This window comes from Capsicum annuum, chromosome 12 (genome assembly GCF_002878395.1).
Source record: "Capsicum annuum cultivar UCD-10X-F1 chromosome 12, UCD10Xv1.1, whole genome shotgun sequence".
In the NCBI taxonomy this organism is placed as follows: Eukaryota; Viridiplantae; Streptophyta; class Magnoliopsida; order Solanales; family Solanaceae; genus Capsicum; species Capsicum annuum.
The window spans coordinates 99,044,464-99,064,132 of NC_061122.1; the positions used below are offsets into that span (position 1 = coordinate 99,044,464).

The 19,669-nt window shown below is 35.8% G+C and overlaps 1 non-coding gene across 1 annotated transcript; it reads right to left on the minus strand.

Moving 5' to 3' along the window:
• Window positions 1-1,545: 1,545 nt before the first annotated feature.
• Window positions 1,546-1,648, minus strand: LOC124889881. Its single transcript, XR_007048794.1, has one exon. It is a non-coding gene; the product is annotated as a small nucleolar RNA R71 (small nucleolar RNA).
• Between the last annotated feature and the right edge of the window lie 18,021 nt (window positions 1,649-19,669).

Genomic DNA, 19,669 nt, shown 5'->3' on the forward strand with positions numbered 1-19,669 from the left:
AAAAATACAAAATTCTTTATTTTATGGTTCTTATTTCTTTTGAACTTCTTTACTTCAAGAATTATTTTTGGGTATGGTTAATTACTTATTTTGGATGTTGAATTCAAACATGAGTGGCTAAACACCCTTATTTTGGGGTTGAGACCATGAACATGATTACTCTTTTTATATTCTTATTCATAGTTTCTTTTTTCACTATCACCTATTTGTTCTTAAATTCTTGAGCTTACTATTTTGACGAGTAGCCACCATTAGAATAAATCTATATTTCTATGTGCATCTAAGAGGAGAATCATAGGATAGAATGAAGAAATTAAAGAGAAAGCTTCTTATCTTTTTATAAAATAAGGGGTTTGAATTATCATCTAGGATGGGGATATATCTGGAAGCCTTTCTTGGCTCAATTGCAAGAAGATAAGTTTAAGAAAATAGAGGAATTACTGTATCTTTATGGGAGTTTTAGCTACAATGTTTACTAGGTAGAAGAGTTAAGGTCGGGAGACCCAGATCGTGGCATAACTCTTGTGAATCAACAACCAGATAACCAATTAGACTGTGATAAGAATAGAGAATTGTATGATTGCTCAAAATGCCTCAACCCAGGAATCCTCATAATTATTGATTACAATCGTTTCTTTCTTTGGTCTAGTCACCACTAGGTATTCACTATTTAATAAGTTACATTTCTATTCATAAATTCAACATCATCTTAATACTCTAAAGCACTTAATACCTAACTGTCTTAAACTAAAGGTTGATTAAATTTCTAGTTTATTAGTCCTCGTGGGAATGATATCTGAATGTCTAAGTCTTGATTCTACTTGTACGATCACGTACACTTGCATGTGCGTAGGGACGCAATAAGTTTTTGGCACCGTTTCCGTGGACTAGTATAATTAGTAAATTGCTTAATTTTTCATTTTTGATAATAAGTTTAAGTGCTAACAACTTGTTCTTCGCGGTTGAATTTTTGCAGGTTTAGCTGAATATTGGGCTGGCTAGGGAGAACGAGTTGGTAGATCCCTTTGCAGAACCGGAAGTAATTTTTCATCAGAGTTGAAGAGCTCAATATTACATTCAATAGGGACAGATGGATGAAATATGATATTCAATTATTACTGATCCAAATATTGGAAATGTTCCAGCTCCTGTTATTTAGTTGTTCCTGTTTATCAAGCCGCAAGATCTATTCGTGAGGTGGAAATCACTCTTACGAACCATGTAACTAATAACATTTGGAAGCCTGAACTAGGTGGTCAATGAGAATTAAAACAAAATATGGTGGAATTATTGAATTCCGTGGGGCACTTTCATGAACTTTCACACGAGAATCCGCAGCAGCACATACATACCTTCCTGGAAATATGTGATACATATATTTTTGATGATGTGAATGTTGGTTATGTCAGATTGACACTCTTCTCTTTTTCTAAAAATGGGCAAGCAAAGAGGTGGTTACATACTGAACCACTACACTCCATAACTTTATAGGAAGATTATGCTCGAAAATTCCTTATTCGACTCTTTCCATCCTAGAAGACTGCACAATTGAGGATTGAGATCATTTTAGACAGAAAGATAGAGAAAATCTCTACCAAGATTGGGAGAGATTTAAAGGTATGATCAGAAATTGTCCTCATCAATATCAATCTAATGATATCTTGGTGCACACATTTATAGAAGACCAAGAGTCTAATACGAAGATTCTTTTGGATTCAGCAGTAGGAGGCCAAGCTTTGGGGAAAACTTATGAAGAATTGTATACATTGCTGAATCAAATCGCATAAGGAAATCCTGATTGGCATGCAGACTCAAGGAGCGCTCGAAAGAAGGTTACAAGGGTATTGAATGTTGATCAATTTAGTACATTACAGGCACTGATTGTAGCAATGCAAAACCATATGACTATTCCGTAGAATAATATAAAGTTGGTGCAACACAACCAGCAGCCACAACAAATGCAGTTCAAAAGATAAATTTGTGGTATGAAATTTGCAGAAGTGGTGAGCATAAAGTAGATGCATGTTCTGTTAATCCAGATTCAGTCAACTACATGGGGAATGATAACCATCAAGGGCAATAGAATTTTGGCAACACGTATAATACAAACTGGAGGAACCATCCTAATTTTTCATGAGGTGGAAATTTGACATAGAATGAAAATTAGTATAAAGGACCAGTGCAATCAAATCCACAGCCAGCTCTAAATAATCAGGAGACTACTACGAATAGCAATGTGGAGGAGTTAATTAAGCAGTTTATGGCTTAATAAGCACAGTTTGTGGCAGACATAAAGACTCCACAGGCACAATTAGCAGCTGAGTTGAAGAATTAAAAATTGCTTACAAGAAATCTAGAGTTGCAGTTGGGTTAAATTGTAGGATCATAGAATACAAGGCCACAAGGATCATTACCTAGCGATACTGAGGCTAATCTAAAATCGATAAATGTAGTTACAACAAGGAGTGGGCTACAAAATGAGGAGACGGTTCAAGAGCAGGATAATTCCATGTTACAACTAACAATTTGATAGATAAGGTAGAGTTAGAAGCTAATGAAAAAGAGGAAAGTGATGAAATTCATATGGAGAAGAAAACTATAACCTTACCACTTCCATAAAAGGAAAGGAAGCATCAAGAAGAAGCCAGTTATAAGAAATTTCTTGATATTTTGAAGCAAGTTAAAGTAAACCTTCCTCTTGTTGACATTCTGCAGAGTATGCTGAAATATGCAAAATAGTTGAAGGATATTGTTTCCAATAAAAATAGGTTGACTGAATATGCGACAGTTTCCCTTACTCAAGAGTGCACATCTAAAATCTTGATAGAGTCCTAGCAAAATACGAGGAAACAAACTTGGTGCTGAATTGGGAGAAATGCCATACTATGGTTAAGGATAGAATTTTCCTAGGCCAAAAAGTGTCATGCAAAGGAATTGAAGTAGACAAGGCCAAAGTTAAAATGATTGAAAAGTTGCCTCATCCAGTAACAGTTAAAGGAGTGCAGAGATTTCTAGGACATGCAACCATGTGCAAATTGTTATAGAAAGAAGCCAAGTTTAAGTTTGGGATAAATTTCCATAAAGCTTTTGAAAATCATAAGAAGAAGTTGACTGAAGCACCTATTCTGATCGCACCAGATTGGGAGTTACCTTTTGAGCTGATGTATGATGCTAGTGACATTATCGTGGGAGCAGTTTTGGGTTAGAGAAAAGATAAAGTATTTCTCTCTATCTACTATGCTAGTAAAGTGTTAAATAATGCTCAAGTTAACTGCACGGTTACAGAGAAACAAATGTTGGTAGTGGTGTATTCATTTTACAAGTTTAGATCTTACTTAGTTGGTACTAAGGTCATTATTCATACTAACCATGATGCCATTAAGTATCTTATGAACAAAAAGGATGTGAAGCCAAGACTGATTAGTTTGATTTAGTTACTACAAGAATTCAATCTTGAGGTACGAGATAGAAAGGGAGCTAAAAATTAAGTTGTTGATCATTTGTCACGGCTGGTAAATTGATACCATATTATGGATGACTTCCTGAGTATTAAGGAAGAGTTCCTTGATAAGAAGTAGTTTTCGTTAGATCCAGTTGAGTTCCCATGGTATGCAGATATTGTGAACTTGATAGCTTGTGAGGTGTACTCTCCTGAGGCCACCACACAACAAAGAAAGAAATTACTCCATGATTCTCGTGCCTATATTTAGGACAAACCATATCTTTTCAAGCAGGGTCCAGATGGAGATATTTGTAGGTGTATCCCAGAGGCTGAATTTTCAAAGGTGTTATAATATTGCCACTAATATTCATATGGTGGACATAATGGGGGTGAGAGGACAATGAGAAAAGTGTTGTAATCAGTTTTTTTTTTGCCAACTCCCTTTAGAGATGAAGTGGATTTCATAAAGAATTGTGATGAATGTCAAAGGTTGGGTACCATATCTAGGCGTCATGAGATGCCCCTCAATAATATTTTAGAATACAAAGTCGTTGATGTTTGGGGGATCGATTTTATAAGTCCATTCTGATAACGCTCAACTTACACCTCAAATTAGTGTATGGAGGTCGTCGTCAATATATTTACCCAACTTTGGAGTCGGGGTCAAATCCACAGGGAACAATGTGAGTTGCGATTAAGCTAATTTGAAGCTATAGCTACAAGTTCAATTTAAATAAATGGTACAAAAATATAAAATTAAGATGGGGGTTTTGAAAGTATCAAGTAATGTTGTCACTTCAATATTAATGTTTGTAATCAATATAAATGGGAAACCAGAGCTATGTTCACTAAGGGTTTCAAGAATTGATAGATACTAGGTAATGCCATAGATTCTCGAAATGATTAGAACAACAGAATATCCCTGACGATTATACTATCTGACTTATCTCTCAACCTCACCAGACAATTTATTATCTAATTCTCTCGAACTTAGATAACTTATCTATTTCCAATAGGACGTTATCTCAGATAGATAAATCTAGTTACGGCATTAATCATGAAATAGAAGGTTGGTAGCTTCTGAGTCGTTGTTGATAATTCACGTCCTCTAGTCTATTTCTCCATTAGAAGAAAATAAAACCTAAGGCATAACCTAATGTTTGCAACCACTAGATTTAAGTAAAAACCATAGAATTTTAAGATGTTTTACTACTCCTTGAATCCATTAAACATCTAGCATCATATCAAACCCTAATCTTGGATCCCATAACCCCGACTAATGGAATTAGCCACTCATGATTTGATTAAAGAAATCACAAATTGAATCATTACGATAAGGATAACTTACAATTAGATAGAAAACAAGAAGTAGTTTCTTCAATGGAATCACAAGGAAGAAACCCAAAAATAGTTGATAAAAACAAGAGGAATAATTGATGTAAGAGAGTTATGTTACGTGCCTCTCTTCCCTAAATAATTTTTGTTCTGAATAATGAAAACTTCCTATTGTTAAAAACCCCAAAAACTACTATTTATACTAAAGCCTAATTAAGGAAATAAAATAACAAAATCACAGCTAGGCTCAAATTTAGGTGACACCATATTGTTGTTGGTCGCCACGCTTCTAACGATGTCTCAGATATGTCATCAGAAGTTATGCCATCTTTACCTATTTTGCCTCACTCTGACGATATCCTATGATGGCTTACCACATTTGTAACGGCGTGTAGCAAATGTCGTCAGACCTTGAGTTTATTTCACCATGTTCTGCCTCACTCTAACGGCATATTCTGATGGCTTACCTTACTTGTGACTACATATTGAGAATGTCGTCACTCTTATCCAGCGACTCTTCTCCACTATTCTTCCTGACGCCTTTTTCTGGTATGTTACCACATCTCTGATGGCTTGCAAGAAATGCCGTCAGACTCACATCAGCTCACTTGTACTAGATTGTACTTATTTTGTTCATCTTTGCTATGTTTTTCTCCCATCCTTGTTACAACTGCAATATCACAAGAAAATGATCAAAAACAACCAAAAATTGCTTAAGAGTTCGCAATTATTTAGAGTTAAAAGCCTCAAATATGTTTGCATCTGCTCACACATCAACACCCTCAACTTAAAATAATTGCTTGTCCTCAAGAAACTACATAACACCATACTACAATGCTTAACCATGAGACACATAAGATACTTATCATAGTTGATTATCAAGTTTATCTCAAAATGCATGCCACTCTCCACGTTAAATCCAATTGTGCATATCCATGAAGATTAACAATGTTACCCAAAGGAATCAAGATATGGCATCAATTCAGCAACAACAACCATGCATGTATCAATATTACACTATCCAAACAAGTTAATAGCTAGCAATGCAATCGATGTGCCCTTACAACAAAGAAGTCTCTCCTCACTCATATATGAACTCAAGCATGTCAATGCGGGGACGGTTAGGAGACACTCACTATCAGAAAGAAATTCCTATCAATGCATGTCAAATACCATATGCTTTCCCTTATTTTTATTACTAAGGTGTCCAGACAAATAAGTTAGGATCACTATAGGTCTTTTCTTTGGCTTGTAATGTAGGCTAGGGGATGGTGCGATATTCAATGGCATTTAGAGTGACTAAGCCTCCTTGGCACTACCTTAACTTTTCGGGTTCACTTATTAACCTTTTTCTTCTTTTTCTCCTTTTCTTGATCATACATTATTCAGGATGGATATGGCTTTTCTTTTTTATTCTTTTTCTTTTCTTATTCTTCTTCCACACAACCCAGCTTTTTATTCTTTTTCACTTATTATTTTCCTTTTATTCTATGTTTCTTCATTCTTAGTTTGCATCACGCACCCTTATGATAGCCACTCTCAACTTAAGTTAGTTACCCTAGTCTAGGTGCACAGTGTCCAAGGAGGAATAGGGCCAAAATAGTTTCATATGATCTAAATGGGAAGGTGATAGGTGTCATAGAAAGAAATGGTCAATTTAGGCTCAAAATAGGGATCAAGAGATATCACGCATACAGGGAAGGTCATTTAGGCAAAAAGTTGATAACGCTCAATCTACAGCTCTCGTGGGAGTGTAAAGCGGTCGTTAGCAAATATAGAACCCAACCTGGGTTGGGTATCGATCCCACAGAGAATAGCTTGGCCAACAAGCAAGAGAAATTACTAGACTTTTAGTGCAAGTCTCGTAGGAAAGGGGGGATTGTAGTATGTAACCAAAACAAGAATGTAAGAACTGAAAATAGCAAAATAAAGAGAGATTGTCACGTGTGTTGTAAACAATGAGAATTGAGGCGTTGGGGTTATGTCCACCTTCTGAGGTATACGTCTCTATTGGCTATGAGTGTGTAGAGTCTTGACATGTAATTGCTTATAGAGAATTGTAGTCGATGGTAAATCCAAGCGTCTCTCGACCTAAACAAGGACTATTTCACTTTAACTCTCTCGAGCTTAAAGCGTGACTAACGGTACGAATTCTCCAAGAAGTTAGTCCAGGTACGGCACTAGCTTTTTAATAGGAAAGGGTGTCCTACTACCTTGACATTATCTCTTTTCCAGACAAATAACTTTTCTCTCGAACAAGTCAGATGTTAGACTGGCGTTGGTCTATGCGTCTTCTTTTCTAGACAAATAACCTTTCTCTCGAACAGGTTAGATGTTAGAATGGCGTGTTCTTGTGTTTGAACCGCAAAGAATGTAGATTTAAGATGAAGAGAATAATGATATAAGCAATATACTTGTCTTGAACTCACAAACTCATAGCTATAGATAGTAACTCATTCGGCTTCCATAACCCCAACTAAGAGATTTAGTTACCCATGAATGCGAAGGATATCACGTTTTGCATGGTGGATGGCGTGAATAGTAGGTGTTTGGCGTGTGGTTTTAGTGATTCCGTAGCAAGTAACGATTCTCTTGTTGTGGAATTTAAGAGTAGAAGAATGAAGAATTGAGAATGGGTTGTAGGAAGATGTCTTAATTGTAAGGAGATGAATGAATTGTCAGAATGTCTCCCCTCCTCTTTTTTAAAATCTCTAACATGATAGGGTATTTATAATACTCCTATCCTACTCCTACTCAACTAATAAAATAAATAACCAAATCCTAATATACTAATGAAATCCTTGACCCAATTGTACTAGGGTAAGGTTACAAAATTATAATCCAAATAGAATGATGAAACACATAACCTAATTGCACTAGGTTAATGTATTATGGCAAAAATCCAGCTTTGTGTCTGTAAGTCCCAAAGTCTTCAGAAATGCTGTTTTAGCCCGGGACAGATTTTCCATGCAGCAGATTTAGTCCTTTATGCGTCCAGCTCCTTTCCATCTCGTTTGTGAGCTTTCTTTTGCGTCAAGTAAGCCATAAATTGCTGTATTTTGCATCATTTATACCTGAAACTTTCCTAATCACATTTGTTAGCTCATTTACAGGAAAAAGGACTAAAAGTGTACGAAATAGATAATTAGTTCTCGAAACTAGGCTAAAATATGGGCAAAATATATTGATATAGGCGCGTAATTTCGCCTATCATCAAAAGTGTCTTAAATATCAAAACGGCCTATGATCCTTTCCTAACCCCGATCTTTCAACCAAGGTAAGACTAACCGGGCGATTTCAAGATTCAACACACACAGGGAATTGAGTAAGACCTCACACACACATGGCACAATGGTATATCACAAGCTACTACACATTCGGTTCATGCAATTGTTAGCAGTGATTATCATATCTCTAGTGCTAATGCCATAAAAAGATTCACAGTAGCCTCATGTAAATGCATATCACATAGTTATAAAATAGACCAACAGAGAGGTATTTATCAGTCTTAAAAGTCAAAAAAAATATGTCAACTTCTCTAGATACTTATTTTTCTCCAGTTAACTATAAAACATCACAAAACAAACACAATACGCCTAAACATGCCTGCTCTACTAGGAACAAGACTTCGGGAAAAAGAGGCATGATAAAAAAAACCCCAGGAGGACATCAACACCCATAAGTAGCCCCACCCTCTATTTAATATCATGCATTGTTCCCAATACGTCAAATCAAAAAAAAGAGTTACAAAAATACCTGTGGCACCACGGGTGCAAAGATCTGATTTCAATCACAAAATATGAATACAAACAACAAATTACCTTGGGTTGCCTCCCAAGAAGCGTCTAGTTTAATATCTCGGCACGACCCAACTCAGCTTTTTCCTCCACCTTAAGGATATGAATTTCACCGCCAACTTAGAGTCCATCTTCTTGCCTCGCTCATAGGGAGGTGGTACAAAGATTAAGAAGCCGAGTAATGAATGATGCATGGTAAACAACTCAACCTTAAAGTGAGGTGTGTTTTTATGTTGTTTATTAAGTGTAAAATAAAGAATATAGGATTCTTGTTCCTCATCTTCGCAGTCTTCCACGAGTTTAGATGATTCCACAGACAAGATATCATCTAAACATAATATGGAAAAATGCTTCGAGCATGGCCCAACAAATCCTACTTCAAAATTTTACACTATCCTCTACACAATCACTTTTATTTATCTTCTCAACATATTTACTTTGAATTAGGGATAAAGTCTTTATAAGAGATTGACTTGGCTTCTTCTTTTGCCTCTAGCACCATTCCCTCAATCTTGGAATCATCCCTCATGGTTGGCTGGGTTAGCTGGGAAATCTCCAAGGGTTGATCAACAACAAGCTCATCATCATTATAGAAATCTTGTTCTCCATCGTCACACTCTTCCATTTTTTTAAATGATTCCACAGACAAGATATCATCTAAACATAATGTAGAAAAGATTTTTGGATGATTGAAATTGATATCCATCTCTTCTATCATTTCTCTTCCCTCATTAAATGCCATAATGTATTGACGTATGTCACATATGGTATCATTCATTGTGTCTATACGATTCAACATTAATTGAAGCATAGCTTCAATGTCACTCTTTCCTATGCTTATTTCTTCTTTTTATTGACCATAAGACCTTTCATACTCATAAGAAGAACTAACACTTGGGTTAGCGTAATAAGGGGAAGGGGAATTTGAGCAATCACTCCAATGTCCATCTTGACCACCACATAAAGAATAATTATACTCCCAGTAGGATGGAGATGGTGCACACATCTCTCTCCAGGGAGCATATCTACAGTCATGCCAAAAGTAGGGTCCATCTCAATATGGACATGAATCATCCAAATAAGATTTCCAACCATTAAACTTACATTCATTCCATGATGCCATAGTAAGAAATAAACAAAAATAAATAAAATCTACCTAACACAAGAACAAAGGAAATCACAACAAATATTTACAAGTTTGAATTCAAGCAAGTAAGTTAAAATTCCAAACTAACACAATACGCCAAATTGTTCCCTCGCAATGGCGCCATTCTTGATAACGCTCAACTTACAGCTCAAATTAGTGTAAGGCGGTCGTCGTCAATATATTTACCCAATTTTGGAGTTGGGGTCGGATCCACAAGGAACAATGTGAGTGGCAATTAAGCTAATTTGAAGCTATAGCTACAAGTTCAATTCAAACAAATGGTACAAAAATATAAAATTAAGATGGGGGTTTTAAAAGTATCATGTTATGTTGTCACTTCAATATTAATGTTTGTAATCAATATAAATGGGAAACAAAAGGTATGTTCACCAAGGGTTTTGGGAATTGGCAGATACTAGGAAATGCCAGAGATTCTCAGAATGGTTAGAATAGCAGAATATCCCTGACGATTATACTATCTAACTTATCTCTCGACCTCACCAGACAATTTATTATTTAATTCTCTCTAACTTAGATAACTTATCTATTTCTAATAGGATATTATCTTAGGTAGATTAATCCAGTTACGACATTAATCATTAAACAGATGGTTGGTAGCTTTCGAGTCCCTGTTGACAATTCACGTTCTCTAGTCTATTTATTCATTAGAAGCAAATAAAACCTAAGGCATGACATAATGTTTTCAACCACTAGATTTTAGTTAAAACCACAAAATTTTAAGATGTTCTACTACTCCTTGAATCCGTTAAACACCTAGCATCATATCAAACCTTAATCCTTGGATCCCATAACCCCGGTTAATGGAATTAGCCACTCATGATTTAATGAAAGAAATCACAAGTTAAATTCATGATGAAAAGTATAACTTACGATTAGATGGAAAACAATAAGTAGTTTCTTTGATTGAATCACAAGGTAGAAACCCAAAAATAGTTGATAAAAACAAGAAGAATAATAGATGTAAGAAAGCAAAGTTACGTGCCTCTCTTCCCTCCAAAATTCTTGTTCTGAATAATGAAAACTTCCTACTCTTAAAAACCCTAAAAATTACTATTTATACGAAAGCCTAATTGAGGAAAGAAAATAACAAAATCATAACTAGGCTCAGATTTAGGTGACGCCATACTAGTGTTGGTCGTCAGGCTTTCGACGGTGTCTCAGCTATGTCGTCAGAAGTCATGCCATCTTGACCTGTTCTTCCTCACTCTGATCATGTCCTATGATGGCTTACCACACTTGTGATGGCATGTAGCAAATGTCGTCAGACCTTCAGCTTATTTTACCATGTTCTATCTCACTCTGACGGCATATTCTAACAGTTTACCATACTTGTGATGACATATTGAGAATGTCGTCACTCTCATCCAGTAACTCTTCTCCAATATTCTTCCTGATGCCTTTTTCTAGTAGCTTATCATATCTCTGATGGCTTGTAAGAAATGCCGTTAGACTCATATCAGATCACTTGTACCAAATTTTAGTTATTTTATTCTTCTTTCCTATATTTTCCTCCCATCCTTCCTACAACTATAATATCACAAGAAAACAAACAAAAACAACCAAAAGTTTCTTAAGACTTCTCAATTATTTAGAGTTAAAAGCCTCAAATATGTTAGCATCTGCTCATACATCATATTTTTACCTTAAAAACATAATCTATACAATTTAGTAGCGGTTGATTATGTCCCTAAATAGGTGAAAGCTATGGTGAGTCCGACAAATTATGCAAGAATAGTTCTTAAATTTGTGAAGAGGAACATATTTTCTAGATTTGGTACACCAAAAGCAGTCATTAGTGATGGAGGTACGCACTTCATTAACACCTAGTTCAAAAATTATCTTACTAAATATGGTGTCAGGCCTAAGGTTGCCACTGCATATCATCCCCAAACTAGTGGACAGGTTGAGGTATGAAATTGGAAGATTAAGAAGATACTTAGAAAATGGTAAATAGGTAGAGAAAAAATTGGGCAGAGAAGCTAGATGATGCACTTTAGGGTTACCGAACAGCTTACAAGATGCCCATTGGGACATCTCTATATTGCTTGGTGTATGGTGAAGCGTGTCATCTTTTTATGGAGTTCGAACACCAAGAATATTAGGCGGTGAAGAGCTGAACTCTGAGATGACTACCATGGAGTAGAAAAGGTTATTACAGCTGAACGAGCTTGAGGAGTTTAGATATCATGCTTACAAAAATGCCAAACTATATAAGGGGAAGACCAGAAGATGGCATGATAATAAAATTCATGAAAGCGTATTTAAACCTGGACAACTTGTTTTGTTGTTCAATTCACGACTTAAGTTGTTTACAATTAAATTACAGTCGAAATGGTCTGGATCTTTTAAGGTGGTGCGTATGACACCTCATGGATCTATGGAGTTGTGGAATAAAGAGAACACGGAGAAGTTCCTTATGAATGGATAGTATGTAAAGCATTATTAGGTAGATCATCCAAATAAGTATAAGAAATCCATTACTTTTGCTGATGAGTGATTCTGAGCTAAGTCATGCTACAACGTACAAGAAGCCACTACGTGGGAGGCAACCCACAAATTTAATGTAATAGGTAGTTTAAATTTTTAGTGGATGAAGAATAAAAAGAAAAATGCGAAAAAAGGTGAATCGCGCCATACCCAAAAATAAGGTGTTTGGTGGGAGGCAACCCACTTTTGCTTAGATAATTTTGTTATTTTTTATTGATGTACAGGAATAAGAAACTAGGTAAAGATAAAGAAGATGGTGAACATAGGCCATTACGTAAAATATCTAATGAGTTGTGAAAATGGTAAGGGTTAAGAATACATGCTTAAAAATCGGAGAAATTTGGCCTCGAAATATTTTTTGGATGCAATTTCCACAAGATCAACGCGATCTTGGTGCGTTGCATTGATGGACATAAATTCCACACTTAGAAAATATTTTCAGAACTATTATCAAAGAATTGACACGAACTTGACGCGTTGCGCTAATTATTCAACGTGATATAAAACACGTCGCATCTATCCTCATTACTGCATCAAATCTATAAATACCACACTTAAGCATTTTTATTCCCCTCACAAAATGCTAGCTACGCGATGCCCCTTTTTACCTAAACCCTAAGTAGATCCTTAGTCAAAAGTTGTCAAAATTTTTCACAAGGTCTCAACTTCAATTTTTTTCTCAACCAAGACCAGGTAAATTCTCATGATACTTTTAATTTAAATTTTAAGAATAAAATATTCTTAAATATTGCTATAACTTGTGTGACTGGATACGTAGTTGATTTCAAATTTCAATTCCAAGGGATTTTGTTTCACTAAATTTAATTTACTCAGAATAGTGGTTGTTAAAATTGTGTGGGAATGTTAGGAGGTGATGGTGATAGGGTGTTGATTGGTTTGATGCATTGTTCATCTATTCATATGGGTAAATAATATTTAATTGATGTGTTTTATCGATTCACTATCAAAAACTTGAGATTTGTTGATTCACTACATGATAGAAATTAAGTTTGGGGTTGGGCTAAGTTTCTATTTAAATAAGCTGAAAGTGGTTATAATGATAGAATTTTGTTTGTCACTTCCTTAAGATTAATCGATGTTAAAAGAGTAATGTTGGAAAACTGACCATGGACTTATGAAATAGAAAGGGGAAGTCTGAGTACCGAGTGCATTATGATTTTTGTAGCAACTTGTGCTAGCAACTAATTATGGGGTGACATTTACATTTAGTGGTAGCTAGTGTCGAAGGTGTTTGGTTTTATATTTTTATGGGTTATTGTGCTGATCAGGTAACATGGTTGGCAAGGGAAAGAGCACTGCGGGGACATCAAGGTCTACAAGTAAGATGAGTTGACAAACTGATAGAGTACCAGCAGCTCCCCAAGTTCCTAGGGGGCATCGTAGGTTTTGAACAAAAGTTGTTGCTGAAGCAAGTAAAAAGTGGTACTCACAGCACAAGGAATCTAAATATTCAGCTGATTATTTCATCAATCGGAGGACTTTGTTGAAAAAGTATCCTTTAATGGTAAGGTAGAATGAGGTTCAATGTATGGGGTTTCTTTTTAAGTAGCCAGAGAGTGCAATTTGAGCTTGATAAGAGATTTGTATACAAAATAGAACCCGAGAGAGTTTGAAGTTGAGGTGCGTGGTTAGATGATCACTTTCTTGGCAGACACTATTAATGAGTTGTTAGGTGTACCTGAACCCTAGGATGATCCCAACCCACTGAAGATGATGATAATCGAGTCCCCATATTAGGATATACGTTATTTCCTATGCGGCACTAGATCTACGGTAAGGTGGATTCTCTACAAAGAGGGAGTTACACATGTTTTTCTTATATTTGATCATTTTAATAGGGAGGCATGTCTACGGGCATGAATTATCTATGCTTTCTTAGTTCATGGGAAACATATGATAGATTTGACCTATGATCGGGTATGTTTGATTTATGCCCTGATGAGATATGATATGGATGTGAATGTTGGTTTTATTGTCTCCTCAGTGATGAGAAAGGCACAATTTTTAGGAGGTAGGAGCTATGGATTTTGTGGATTGCTAATTACATATTGAGGCAACATGGGGTGCCAGAAGAAGATGCAGATTACTTACTGCCTATCGGTGATAGGCCACTTGGGATTTCTCGCACAAAAGGGCTAGCTCTGCATGGGATAAATTTGACTATGCCTGAGCATCAAACTCAGAATGATGAGATTAGGGCCCAATTTATAGGTTTACCAAATTGCTATTGAAGGTATCTGGGCGAGCACTCACCCAACCAGAAGTCTGTGATGTAGAATTGGATTATTCGATAGGGCGTCATGCCAAGACCATGTTGCGGATAGGTGATGAGTTTGATGAGATGGTGGATGATGATGTTTCAACAGATGAGGAGAGGCGTATGGCATACTCTGATGATGAGTCTGACGAAAAAGAGCAATCTGATCATGATGATGACTCAAGTGATGATGTTGGTGATGGCAATGATGTTGAATTTGATGATGTGCTTGCCATCGTGACGTTTGATTGAACAAGGAGTATTATACCACTATACCATTTTTACTAGCGCTGGGACAATGCTCACCTTAAGTGTGGGGTAGTCGGTCTTCATCTTATTCATTTCTTTTATTTAATTATATTGTGTTGGCTTGTTTGGATGAACAAAAATTTTTTATTTGTTTTGTGTTTTTGGATGGTTTTAAGTTGACAAGTATTGCCCTTTTTTGCAAGAATTACTTTAGTTGGTTTATTTTTGGCAAGAATTATTTGGTGCAATTTCAGATTACAGGTATTTTATTTTTACCCTTTGTGGTACAATTTTGGATTACAATAATTATGCGTGCCCTCTTTAGAAACTTTCATTATGCAATTGTTAATTGAGGTTACTTCCCCTATGATTGATGGATGACGACCATCTTAAGTGGAGTACATTCTTAGAAGCTGAGAAAGTAGTAAGATCCCGATTGCAAACTTTGAGAAATATTAGTGTTGGGAAAAAATTTTTATTTTTAAATGTGAAATCTCAATAGGTGCAGATGATTTGTTTGGGTTAATATTGAATTTGATAAAGTGCAAAAATTGGAGACCTTAATGATCCGATTTGAATCTTAGCATGCACCGTGTGTCTGAGAAATTGTTTAGATTTTGCATGTATGGGGATGACTAAAACTTTCCCGGTGTGTTACAAAGAGAAATAAAGGGTGTTGGGAGTAGGAAGTGATTTAGGCAATTCTTTGTTAACCGATTTGTAAGGACTATATTTTCCTACCCTTGTGTATATTCATAGTCAGCCCCGTTGAGCATATAGCCCAATTTCTTTGGTAGCCTCATGTGTAGCTGAATCCTTTTCTTTGATAAGACTTTAATTTTATCCATATTTCCTAAGCACTTTGATAAGACTTTAATTTAATCCATATTTCCTAAGCACTTTAATAATGAAATAAGGGGGAATTTGAAGTACAATGAATAGAAAAGGGTGAAAGAGAATCTGTAAGAGAAGTTATTGCCGCACTTAAAGTCATAGGTTAGGAGTTAGTAAATAATTTGTGATGAAAATTTAAGTTATTGTTACCCGGTTATTGTGTTGCAATGAAACTATTTTTTCCCTGGTCCGTTAAGGACAATGTGCACCTCAATTAAGGCAATTTGCTTAGGTGGAGGGTGGCTATTATATGGGTACGTAATGAGAATTGGGATGTGAAGAATATCTGAAATGTAAAAAAATACTCCTGCCAAAGTGACGTTAATATGCATTGAAATATCTGGGTGAAATAATGGATGTGCAAAGATAATGAGGTGGAAAGTGCGGTTGACTAAATGTGATTTTAATTAAAGATAGTTATGTATTAAAGTTCTTAGGGAGATTAGTCATTTTTTTCAAAATAGTTCCTACCCATCCCTCAACCTGCATTACAACCATAAAAAAAGCTATTTGATCCTACGTTTCAACATCCGACTATTTGTGGAGTAATACACTAAGGACAAGCCTATGGTTCATCTTCTATTATGTATGAATTCTTTGTTGAGAGCGAGTGATTGAATTTTAATATTCCCTTTAGTTTTTTAACTTATGAGTGATATGGGGAAAACTTTCTTGTTGTGAGGATGCATGCGGATGAAAGTCCATATTACTTATAGAATTCTTGATTTCGTGCTTATATTAAGTTTGCCAACAAATTGAATGACACTGTCTGGACAATGAAGTGTGAAATAAAGGTGCATTTGCCCAACACTAGCATGAGTCTTAGGTTGTGATTAAAAAGTTTTATGTTTGTGTTGCTTGAAGTTGTTAGAGGACGAACAAGCTTTTAAGTCTGACGTAGTGATCTTTGGCGTATTTATATGTCCAAACACCTCTATTAACCCATATTTTGACTTGTTTTGAGAATAAAAAGTGTGCTAAATATATTGAATTGTGAGTAAAATTGTGTTTCGTGGCTAACCGATGTGATTAGGGATACAGGGTTAAGTTTTCATACATTTATAAGAAAATGAGACACATATCATGAAAAGGGAGAAAGACTATGTGGATTGATGTCTAAAACATTTGGAGGATTGATGATAATAAAGAATGAAACTAGAGGAAAATACCAGTGACACAATGTGATCTCAACGCGTCCTTCAACTAGTAATATATTGTGCCTTGGCAAAAATTTGAAGAACAACTTCCTGTGCAATGACGTGATGTCAACGCGTCGCGTCGATGTGTGATTTTTGTGCCATAGAATAAATTTGACGATCAAGATCCAGTGCATCGACGTGATGTCAACGCATCGTGTGGTGAATAAATTTACTTAGATTAATTTTCAAATATGATTTCTAGTGTGACAATGCGATGTTGACACGACGCGTTGGTTGGTTCAACGTGATTAGAGATGTGCCGTGTCATGACTGTAGATCTGGTGAAATTTTCTTAAGTATAAAAGGATCACATGAGAATAATTCAAATGATTTTTTGGGAAAGCATAGCAGCGGCAAAAAAATGCAAAATTCTTTCTTCTACGGTTCTTAATATTTCTTTTGAACTTCTTTACTTCAAGAATTATTTTTGGGTATGGTTAATTACTTATTTTGTATGTTGAATTCTAACATAAGTGGCTAAACACCCTTATTCTGGGGTTGAGGCCAAGAAAATGATTACTTTTTTATATTTTTATTCATAGTTTCTTTTTGGATTATCATCTGGGTTATTCTTAATTTCTTGAGCTTACTATTTCGATGAATGGAAACCATTAGAATAAATCTATATTTCTATGTGCATCCGGGAAGAGAATCATAGGATAGAATGAAGAAATTAAGGAGCAAGGTTCTTATCCTTTTATAAAATAAGGGGTTTGAATTAGCATCTAGAATATGGATATATCTAGAAGCCTTGCTTGGTTCAATGGAAAGAAGATAACTTTATGAATCTAGATGAATTGTTGTATCTCTGCGGGAGTTGTAGCTACAATGTTCAATAGGTAGAAGATTTGCGATTGGGACACCTAGATAGTGGCATAACCCTTGTGAATCAGCAACTCGATAACTAATTAAACTGTGATAAGAATAGTGCATTGCATGATTGTTCGAAAGGCCTCAACCTTGGAATCCTCATCATTATTGATTACAGTCGTTTCTTTCTTTGCTCTAGTCACCACTAGTTATTCACTATTTAATAATTTACATTTTTATTCATAAATTCAACATCTTCTTGATACTCTCAAGCACTTAATACCTAATTGTCCTAAACTAAAGTTTTATTAAATCCCTAGTTTATTGGCCCCCGTGGGAACGATATCTAACTGTCTAAGTCTTGATACTCCTTATACGATCATGTACACTTGCAAATGTATAGGGACACAACACAATGTCTAAATAGTTCTTTTCGCTTGCCCATCCATCTACGGATGAAAAACAGTAATCAGGCTTACCTTGGTTCCCAACCCTCTCGGTAAAGACCGCTAGAAGTTAGATGTAAACTGCATGCCACGATAAAAAATAATAAACACAGGCACCACATGTAGCTTTAAAATATCCTAAAGATATAATTAGCATAATCCACCACAGGGAAAGTAGTCTACACTGGCAAAAAGTGCGCGAACTTAGTCATACTATCCATTATGACCCAAATTGAATCATATTGACTCTGAGACTAAGGAAAACCATTAACGAAATCCATATTGATCATTTACCACTTTCCCTCAGGAAAATCAATTTCTTGATTCAACCTCTCTGGCCTCATGTGCTCATCCTTAATCTGTTTATACACCATGCACTTGGCCACGAAATAAGCCACATCTATTCCACTAATTAATCTTCTTGAGATCATAATACATCTTAGTCAAGTGGGGATGAACAACATAGCATAACTCATGTGTCTCAGCCAAAAACTTTTGCCATAAACTGTCGATATCTGGAAGACACAACCTCCCTTGGTACCGTAAAATAGCATCACCACTGATCTCAAACACTATTACCTTTTTCCTACCAACTTCACTATTAATTTTTATCAAGAGATGATCGAAACTCTTCTTGCACTATCCTACCACCATCTTTAGAGTACAAGAGGTGAACTCCACGATTTGCCTAGTGGTGAATATCTTTCACCAATTCCCGCTTCCCTTCCTCCGTATGAGCCTAACTCCTCATGGATAACCTGCTAAGACCATCAACAACCACATCAACTTTATGTGTTATAGTAAATACTCATATCACAATCCTTGATAAGCTCAAGCCACCTTCTCTACCTGAGATTAATCTCTTTCTTAGTGAACATACACTAAAGACTTTTATGATAAAAAAGCATAGCGGAGTGAGATATATCGAAGAATGAAAAATCCATGTTAACACCATACAAATAATGCCGCCATATTTTTGATGCAAACACAACCACCAACAGCTCTAAATCATAAGTAGCATAATTCCCCTCATGTACCTTAAATATCCTGGAAGTATACGTAATAACCTTTCCATGTTGCATCAACACACAACAAAGACCTAGCCGAGATACATCACAATAAACGACAAAGCCATAATTTCCTTCCGACTAAGTCAAAATTTTAGCCGAAGTTAACTTATCCTTCAACTTCTTGAAACTCCCTTCACAAGCATCTGACCAATAAAACTTAACATTTTTCAGAGTTAACTTAGTCAAAGAAGAAATTATAGACAGTTTTTTCCACAAACCTTCTATAATACCCAGATAAACCTAAGAAGCTATGAATGTCATATGGAGTCGTGGGCCAAGGACCCTCTTCACCACACTAACCTAGTCTGGATCCACCATGATCCTTTCACTAGGAATAATATAACTAAAGAAAGTTATAGCGTTCAATAAAAAATCACACTTGCAGAACTTTGCATACATCTGCTATACCTTTATGGTCTATAACACCACATAAAGCTAATTAGCATGATCCACCTCTCTCTTCAAATAAATCAAAATTTCATTAATGAACACAA